Here is a 9989-nt window from a genome sequence, read left to right as displayed (position 1 = left end):
ACAATATTTTATTTCTCAGTAATTTAACCAATCTTCAAATTAAGTCTTTTTTTGGAGACTTGCGTATTATGCTTAAATAATTATAAGGATTTAAAAAAAACAATTTTATACTTCATTCTGGATCAACAAAAATGAAACAATATTAAAAGCTTTCTATTTTAGGTGGCTCACTACACCTTGAAAAAACCCCGAAACTTTAACCAATCAGCTATGATCATACAAATTGATTGATACATTACACTTTGACAAAACATTAAAATTGCCATCTTGTGACACTAAGTGTCTTAAAAAGTAAAAGTCTTGATGTATTGAGTGCGTGCCTCAAAGCAACAAAATGATCTTCAAAGTGATATTTTTTCAAGGACAATTGACATATCAATGTAAACTAAGAGATGATGGAAAATTTAGCATCAGCCTACTGAATTACAAATCATAATGTGTAAATAAATAGAAAACTTCAAGACAAACAGAGTTCTCCTTATGTCCCATATTTGCAATGAATTTTTGCCTAATTTGGTGAATATTTTGATATTCCTAAATACTCTGTAACATAGCAATGTTGGCTTTGCATTAGATTGTCATGAATTTAATTTGCGTAAACTGACTCTGCATTGATTCAATGTGAAGGATGTGGATATTAACCAAATTCATTGGATCAATGCATATTCATAAGCAATGTTCAAAATATCTAATGTCAAGAAAGTGAAAAAAAAATGAGGTAACCAAAATCGCAAGGGTCAAATAAATGGTAGATAAATTAAATCTCTTCTAATTGCTTTCACACAGTCTAAAGTACCTGCTAAATTAAGTATATATACATGATTTTTTTAAAGATACATGTACAGTCTCATAACTGCAGCGGTGTGTGCATACAAAATGAGTAACGCGCGTTAGTGCGTTATGAAAATTTGTATGCACACATTGCTGCAGTTATGAAACTGTAACTTTCAAAAAATTATGATTTAATGCTTATATATTTACATTTTTTAAACTTCTTGCCTTGTCTGCAAATGTGAATTTACCTTAAAATTCCTATCTTATCCTATGGGTAAGTTCATATTGATGGAAGAGCCACTGTAACAGCCACAAGCATGAACTTTGATTTTTGCTTGTGATGCTGCAGTTTACAGCATCCAACGTTTGTGATGTCATAATAAAACTCACCATTTTAACCTTCGAATACCCTGTGTTCATTTCAGTGTTAAAACTGCTGTAGCTTTCAACACACTTTACAAGCCAAATATATGTGGAATGTAAATATATACTTATAACCAAAAAAAAACAAAAATGAAAAATGTGTTTAGTTCATATCTGATAAAATATGCTATTTTTTAATCCTTTAATATATTTTCTATTGACAGCTTTGTCACGAACATGCAAAATTCCAACAAAAAATAATCCACAGAAGACCAATAGCATTCATGAGATTAAATAAAAAATCTCAAATTTACATTTTCAGTCAGTGACAGATACAAATTGAGGTGAGATGTTACCTTAACAATGGTGACAAGATGAGGAAATCCTACAGGAGAAAATTGATTTTTTTTTCTGGTGCGCTGCAACACAAAACAAGCCAATCTGTCATATTTCATATCGCTATCTTTGACGGTCACAATGATGATCTTTAATCCTCAATAATGGAATTGTAAATAATTAATATGTACCTTCATACTTACATTATCCCACTGGATGAAATTTTCCGCCTCGGAGCTTGGAGATTCATAAAACCATATGGTCTATGGACTAATCTCCGAGTCAGGATCAGCAAACACTGAAGCTGCGAGGTTCACGAGGCAGCAAGTCATGTACGTACCATCCAGACTTGTAATCTAATCTGATAAAAAAAATTGCCTTAAATTCTCCACGCTAATCGCTAGCAACCGTTGATGTCCGTTTCCGCCTTCTGTCACACCTTTTCCATCGATGATAGACAACTGTGGCAGATATTTCACACTAAAGACCAAAGACCATTCATTAAAGACTTTTCCTGACCAAAAGAAACTCCATCCATTTCTAATCTCTCACATTGCAACCGCTAATTCTAATCAGTTTCCTTCTCTTTTGTAATGCTGTGGAGATCTGTAATGAAAATGAATTAATTGATGAATTCCTCCATCACTCACTTTGATCACAGAAACCATGACTGTGTATAAAGTTTGAAAATTAAGTCATTTACTCCTAATCTGTACGATAATTTAGTTCTTTTGGAAATTCTTTAAAGGAGTTGGTAAGGCTTGCATTCACAAAAAGAACATCTTGTTTCATGATACATAATACATACATTTGGTCAAAATTCATCAAGCAAAAAATATTAAAATGGGTAAGGCCAGCAAGCCTCATTAACTGTGTTGAAATTTAACTGTTGTTGTTTTTTTTAAATTTTTTTTGGGAAGATGGGGGATTTTACAATTTACATATTGTATTCTATCCGAAAGTGAACTTATAATTGCCACTTGATTTTATTTTTAAAATGAGCTTAACTAAAAGAAAGGTGGAAGTAACAAAAGGACAGATGGATAGAAAGCAATAAATGACACTATCTCTCTATGATGTCTTGGCCATGCACTTAATGAAACTAAGTGGTACATAAAGTCAAATTGCTTCTACTAGTCTGAAATTGCATGCAGTACACCTTAAAAGGTTCCATTTGAAAATTGAAAAAATGGTCTCTTAACAGTTGAATAATTCATTGATATTTGTTTGCCAAGCATTTAATTTCAAAGCAATGAGCATGATGTGGGAGAAATACTTGAAATATCAATTAATGGTTCTATATATATTCAAACACTCAACTATTTACTTCAAATGTAAAACATTAAAATAATGTGTGAAAACTTTGTTAGGTAAATGATTGACAGTTCTATTTATTTTCAGAGCCAGACCCCTGATAATACCTTCATATTGACCAAGCTATCACATGCATAGATTCAAAAGTTTTTCACGTGGGTGAGGTGCCACAAGGGGTTCAGAGCCTACTTTTGGTACTTTTATTTTGTGTGTAAAAAGTTTTAATTTTCCGGGGGTGGGGTTGGGCAGAGGAGTCTGCACCCCTTCCACAGATTTGCGCATGTATCATCATCAGGCCTTGATAAAAGGAATTGGTTTTAAACATGCATTCATGCAGGCTTTCATAATTCAAGTGTTCAAACACAAGCTTTTCAAAATCAAATCCAATAATTGATAGTGGAAGATAATGACAGATACAGTAGAACATCTCTAATCCAGATGATGCATCACTTCAAACCATGGATAAAAGCAGAGATCTAAACAACATTGTCTCTTTGAGTAACAGAACACAAGCTTACATCCTTTAATCTTAAGATCACAACCTTTCATCCTTAAATCCTAGGATCATAAGCCTAGATCCTACATAAGCCTAGGATCAGGGTTCAAATCCCACAAGTGGGATTGACATGGATCAGCCGGTCAATCAGATGATAATTAACATAAAACCATGGTGTATTGATCCTAATATCACTTCAGAAATTGCATCCTTCTGTTACTAGACAATGGGCAATATGTTACAATGAGGCGCATTCTACTTCATCATCAGCACTCTTTCAGACATGCATGGATCCAGACAATTTTTACAGGGGGTGGGGTTAAGGATGCATGGATCTATGGACACTTTTTACAGGGGTCTATGGGATAATTTTGATTTATAGGTTGAAGGGGGGGGGGGGTTGTCCAAGGCCTATTTTCATTTTTATTAAATAAATTTAATAAGTTTGAATTTTCCAGGGATTCCTCACCACTCTCACCCTCTAGATTAGTGCAATTGTCACAGCTGATGGGACTTGGTGATGACTCGCAGTGGCTGTGACATTGGAAGAAAATTGAAAAAGGGGGGGGGGGGGGGGGATTGACATCAGAAATCTTGAGTGGGGGAGGGGGAGGGAGGCTAGACTCATCAGAAATCTTCAGTGGGGGGAGGAGGGCCCTAGACTCATTCGAAATCTTGACAAGCAAAAAAAAAGGATTATGGTTATGCCTAACTTTGCAAAAAAAAGTGAGAGGGGAGTCTAAAGGCTATCAAAAATCAAAATCCTACACCTTTTTATAATGAAAATCAAAATATGAGATAAATGTATTGATAGGAACATTACACGAAATAGCATTTATTATGATTATGTTAGACTCAAATTCCATTAAACATTGTAAGACCACTTGCCTATTTCTTTCATCTAACATATTAAATAGATTTATATATATACATAATTATTAATTACAATAATTAAATTAATTTTACTCTTAACAATACATTTATTAAATTGTTAAATAAAAGATGTAAATTTTTACAATAAAATGCTACCTTTGATGATTCATGCTGGCTATGAGGGCAGCATTGATCATTACAGAAATTTTTTTACATAACCTCCTAATCCGGGTTTAGAACATGATATCATCTGAACAACATGCATTTCATAAGTATATATATATTTTTTGCAATGTATGACCATGTCAATGCCTTAATTTTTACACTAAAATTATTCTTCATGATAGGTATTGATTAGTAAAAACTGCTATTGCTTACTTATCAGTGCCATGGGGGTATACCAAACGAAGGAAGTTTACAATTAATTAATCTATGTTATTAAGAATTCTTGAATCTATTACACATAATGTAAAACATTAAAAATATTTTGCATTAGTTGCAGATCATCTTCGTTAGCCAAGGGTTTGGAGATTGGAGTGGACTAAAACCCTTGGCTAGCAAAGATGGCTGCAGATTGATCTCTTCAATTAGACCAAAAATGTGCAGCAAATGGGGGGGGGGGGGGTTAATAAGTTATGAAAAAAAAAAAATCTTCCAATTCAGCAAAATATTAACCCACATGTGAATTCATAATGATAAAGACTGATAAATCACATGAGAATTCCTTATTATTGTTAATATTTCAATGTGAAATAAAAGTCTGAGATGCATTGAACAAAAATTTTATCTTTAATTACTATACCAATGTACGTTATGACATTCAATAACATTTAATGGATTTTACTTTAAATCAGTACTATGTACTTAATTCACTTTGTGGTAAGAAAAACTTTTCAGTTTTTCTAAATATTAAGTTAATTCAAATTAAAGAATGGTTACACTAACTTTATGAATGTATGCACATATAAATTTAATTGACAGCTCTTTCCGTACACATTGTCAAATCAGTCTTAATTTTTGATAAGGTCCTCTATTTTTACCTGCTACATGATATATACCTTGCTAATAATTTACTATTTACTCCCCCACTCCCCCCCCCGGCCAACTTACCTAAAGGTGTATATATATTAGTATATACGCCCACATATTATTGTTTTACTGTATACATGTAAATAACGTATGTTTATGAACCATTCTAATTCACTCACTCCCAATACTAAAACACAAAATCTCCATAATCCCGCGCTTTCGCACAGGGTCTTACAATTTCCCAGTTGATAGTGAAGAATCAATTCAATCTCTCATGACAGCGATCAACATTAATAATGTTCGTTTGTTATCACAGCTCTTATAAAGTAAACAGACACCTCGGGCCCATATAGAATATTCTACCTGTGTAAAACAAAATTGTCCCCAAACCACGTGGGAAGCACGTACGGCATTTATACCTGTCAAATCCAAGTACGACCCGAGAAACAGGCAATTGTAAATAGAATTTTTAAATTCTCCCTCTGTGAAATCTTTTTAAATCCTTAGCGTCTTTAAAGGTTAATCTTTCACCTCATTTAAATATCAAACAGTCTAAGACACGCTTGACAAAATCTTACCTGTTGCCCGTTTGTTTATCTCTTTCCGGAAATACAGCACACAGGCGCGAATGCTAAACCGAAAATCGATTGGCCAGAACGTATTTATAACCAGGTGTGTTTCAGTGTTGCCCTTGGCAACATTACTAAATCGATTGATTAGCCATGACTTGACATTTCATCACAGACGACAACCACCTCACCGCATAATGTAACCTAATTTATAAATAAAGATAGTTATTGACTGGAAAATGGCGCGAGTTTATAACATGCGTCTCTCTCTCTCTCTCTCTCTCTCTCTCTGAGGGGATGACGTTTTCAATTTCTTTTGACAATGAAAAGTCAATATATAGTTCATTATCAAATTACATGTGAGCAGTTTTTCCAGTTTATAGTACTTTAAATAAAAATGCACCAAGAGATTATTTTACTAAAAAGGATGTGCTATAAGATGTTTTGGAACTCAAGGAATTTAAACGCAAAATCTTAAAGAAAGCAGTGGTGTTCGACGCATTTTAAAAGAAGTCCAAGTTTTGTGATTTGTTCTTGTAATAACCCCATGAACAACCCAAGATCAAGACAAGATCAAATCAGTCATCAAACCCTCGATTTTTTAAAAATGTTTTGGTCTTACTTAAAAAAATAATAACACGAAAACAAGAAGTATATTTTAATGTTGGATACGAATATTTCTTTTAAGCCACGTACTACAAAATCATGTATAGAAAGATATTTATGGTGATACTAAAATTACATTTTGCAAATGATGTTGTGCAAATGTTTACAAAAAGTTTGTATATAATTCATTGGAATTTATAGCAGTTAAGATAGCAATAACGTTCTCAGTTTGGTTTCTGAATTGAAAGACCCCTAAATATTGACGCTCAGTATTGATCCCCGTCTAAGTTCCATACATTTACATTGAAAATAAAGGTGGCCAAAACGTTTCTGAGAGATTGTAGCCCATTTTGAAGTCAAACTCAGGGTCGGCCATGAAAAAAAAACATATAAAAAATTTTAACGGCTTCTTCTTGTAACATTGAAAAAAGAAAATGCAACCTTTCTGTTGTTTTTACCATATACACTCTGCCAGAAAATGATGTCAGTGCCGAGGTGGCATTTTTGCAGCCGCAGTTTCTAAAAAATTCATATATACCAAATGATAGACCATTGTATGGAGAGTATATAACCACTTTTGTTTTTAGTGTTTCACCTGAGAAAAATGATATTTACCGTAGGAGAAATGATTCTCCTACAGGAAATATGAACAATCCTAAAGGATTTTCTAAAAATCCTATATAGGAATTATATTTCCTATAGGAGAATGGTATTTCCAGTAGGAATTTGATTCAGACAGGTAGTTTTCCAATAGGAAATTTCAAACATCCCGGAGGAATATTGTATTTCCAATGGGAAAAATTCTTTTTTCTTTAGGAATTTATTTTTGAAAGGAAAATATCTCACCTGACAGGTGAGATATATTAATAACAAAGGTGGCTGTAAACTCTTTAAGCAATGGTCTATTATACAGTATATATTTGAATTTTTCGATACATGCAGCTTAGACAGGGGCAAAAATGCCACTTTGGCACTGGCATAATTATCTCGCACAGTGTTCGCAGATTATTCCTCAATTCGCTTTTTATGACCAAGAAATTTTTAGCAAGCATAATTAAGGTTTTATCAAATTTCATAACTCTGCATGCTTCTTTCATTCGTTAGGTGTTGACTTCAACACATGAGACTTTATACAGAAAGTGTACAGCTATATAAATATTACTTAAATTAACACTGATAATAAGAATATATTATTATAATATACTAGCAGTCTGTTCATACATGTACATGTTCGGTATTCTCCCTTTGTTAAATATCGGTAAATATAAAATTTTGAAATTTGATTTAAAAATGTACAGAGGAAATATATAAAGGTTGTTAATTTGCAAAATAGTTGAACTTTCTTAATCAAGTTTTCATTACTTTTCTATGTAAATTTTCCCTACGAGAAAAATTTGTTTAAGCTACATGTAGCTCGCGCGTGCTGTACTTACAATATATGCAACAAAACCGCCACCAGAGTCAGCGAAACTCAGTTATGATCGAATGATACAGAAGCTAACAATCTAACTGCAAGTTATAACTTAATGTCATATCAGAGTGGACACTTTTATCTGTAATTTGGTCAGCCCGCCAACCTGACCCCTGGTGACGGGAGAGTCCTGTGGGTCGTTGACTCTCGTATGTCCGTCTATGAACGTTAACTTCCGGAAACACTACTCTCTGTTTACGTGTACGCATTGGTAAGGGGTCATGCTCGCGGTTATTTATTCGTGCAAACTGCTTCTTATAACTATCGAATTTCATATTATTTTACAGCTTTGTGTGGAGTTGGTTTTATGGATTCACTTTAAAGAATTACAATTATATAACAGATTTGAAATTCGTTTAAGGTTGAAATTTGTTGAATAGGGGCACGTACATGTACAGGTACCAAAGAAATCCACAGAAATGAGTTAATAAATACGAATTTCAATGGTTTAACTCTGTTTAGGTATTTGAACTATAAATTCAAATTACACTAACTCTACATAGAAAAAAATTAAATGTTTAAATGCTATCAGAATTTATTATTCTCAAACTACACCCTATTCCTAATTGAGCGATACCTATTTTCTATAGTTTTGCTGGTTAAAATGTTTTTAAATTGTCAGTTAAATGAGAAGACACTGAAATTTCGAAAGCTATTTCCCTGAGTACTAGCATATTATATTCTTTCTCATAAAATGCAAAGCAAAGCTGTCTTCACTGTTGAAGAACAATGATAAAATACTGACCATTAAGAATAAGAATTTGACACGACTTTGTCCTAGGTTTAATACTGAAAAGACTAATATTGATGTAAAATCGAAGAAAATCCGAATATTGGAAAATCAAAGATTGAAAATGACTCAAAAAATTATGTGTAATAGGACACATTGAAAACATAAAAAAAAAATACTCCAGAAAAAATGCGTATTTACATGAAGATTTTTATTTGAATTATATTTTTTATAGCAGGTTTTCAGGAATTGATGGCATTTTCGAATTCCTCCAGACTTGGTGGTGCCTGCGGTTTACAGTTGGTGGTTGTCTCGCAGACTTCAAACCTGTAGAAGCAGTACTTGTAACAGCGGTCGGAGTCGGAGATTCTGTTGGAACAGCCGAACAGCTCCAGGCAGTGGTTGTAGCTGGTCTCACAGTACGGACAGCTCCCCAGGGCTGAGGTCTCCAACACAAGGGCCGAGGCCAGGGCGAGCACCAACAGGTAGTTCTGTAGGGGAGGACAATGATATAGACACGTTACTGTAGGTAGACTCAATAAAATAAAGGGATGACATTTGTTAATCGGTTGCATTCGTTTCATCAATGTCTGTGGACATCAATTTTTGTAGGTTTAGTGAAAACTGCATAACAGAAGCCTTTTTCACAAACATTTTCGAAGATGTTTGCCAAGACGGAATTTAATGTGCATATTTTATATATGTAAAAAATGTCAATGTAACATAAACAGTCGCCATCACGGCCATGTTAAGTTTGTTCCTAAGACATCGATTTACTAGTACCTGACTTAAGTTGAAGGGGCACGGTCACGATTTTGGCCAAAATTTATTTTTCAATTCTTGTGGTTTACAATGCTTTTGTAATGCATTTCTATTGATCAACCAGAATTTGAGTGTTGGTCACAAAGTTATAAGCAAGAAACAAACTCTCAATCGTTTGCAATGTAGACAAGGCTGGTGCCTTGTTTATGTTTACATGTACATATACCAGTTTTAAGTTCTTTATCAAGCTGATTTTTCTATCTGCTGATTCGTTTGGATACATAAATAAACGACTCCTAGTGTTTGCTACTTTCAATTTAGGTCTAAACAAGGAATATTCAAAATGTAAACAAAAACATTACCCGAGCTTTGTTTACATGACAGAAAATTGTGAGCTCTGCATCTCGCTTACATCTCGATAACTAGTACTGACCCTCAAATCTTAATTGACCATTAAAATGCTTAAATATGCAAAAAAGCATTGTAAACAATAAAAACGAAAAATTGATTTTTGACCAATATCGTGACTACGCTTCTTTAGGATATAACTTGGGAATTTCGTAAGATAATAATCTAATACTAATAAAGACACAATTTAAGATCAAAATCTTACATGTATTTTCTATTTTTTATGAATTTAATGGTTACCTTTCGGATTTTGAATGA

At 33.4% G+C, this 9989-nt stretch overlaps 1 long non-coding RNA gene across 1 annotated transcript; it reads right to left on the bottom strand.

The window, feature by feature from the left end:
• Nucleotides 1-1492: 1492 nt before the first annotated feature.
• Nucleotides 1493-5900, bottom strand: LOC136272149 (uncharacterized). The gene is made up of 3 exons (XR_010710097.1): nt 5764-5900; nt 1677-2079; nt 1493-1556 (listed from the first exon to the last, which is right to left on the bottom strand). It is a non-coding gene; the product is annotated as an uncharacterized lncRNA (long non-coding RNA).
• Between the last annotated feature and the right edge of the window lie 4089 nt (nt 5901-9989).

Source organism: Magallana gigas, chromosome 10, assembly GCF_963853765.1.
Source record: "Magallana gigas chromosome 10, xbMagGiga1.1, whole genome shotgun sequence".
NCBI lineage: Eukaryota > Metazoa > Mollusca > Bivalvia > Ostreida > Ostreidae > Magallana > Magallana gigas.
The sequence above is the reverse complement of the archived record's forward strand: the minus strand, read 5'-3'. Positions and strand labels throughout refer to the sequence as shown.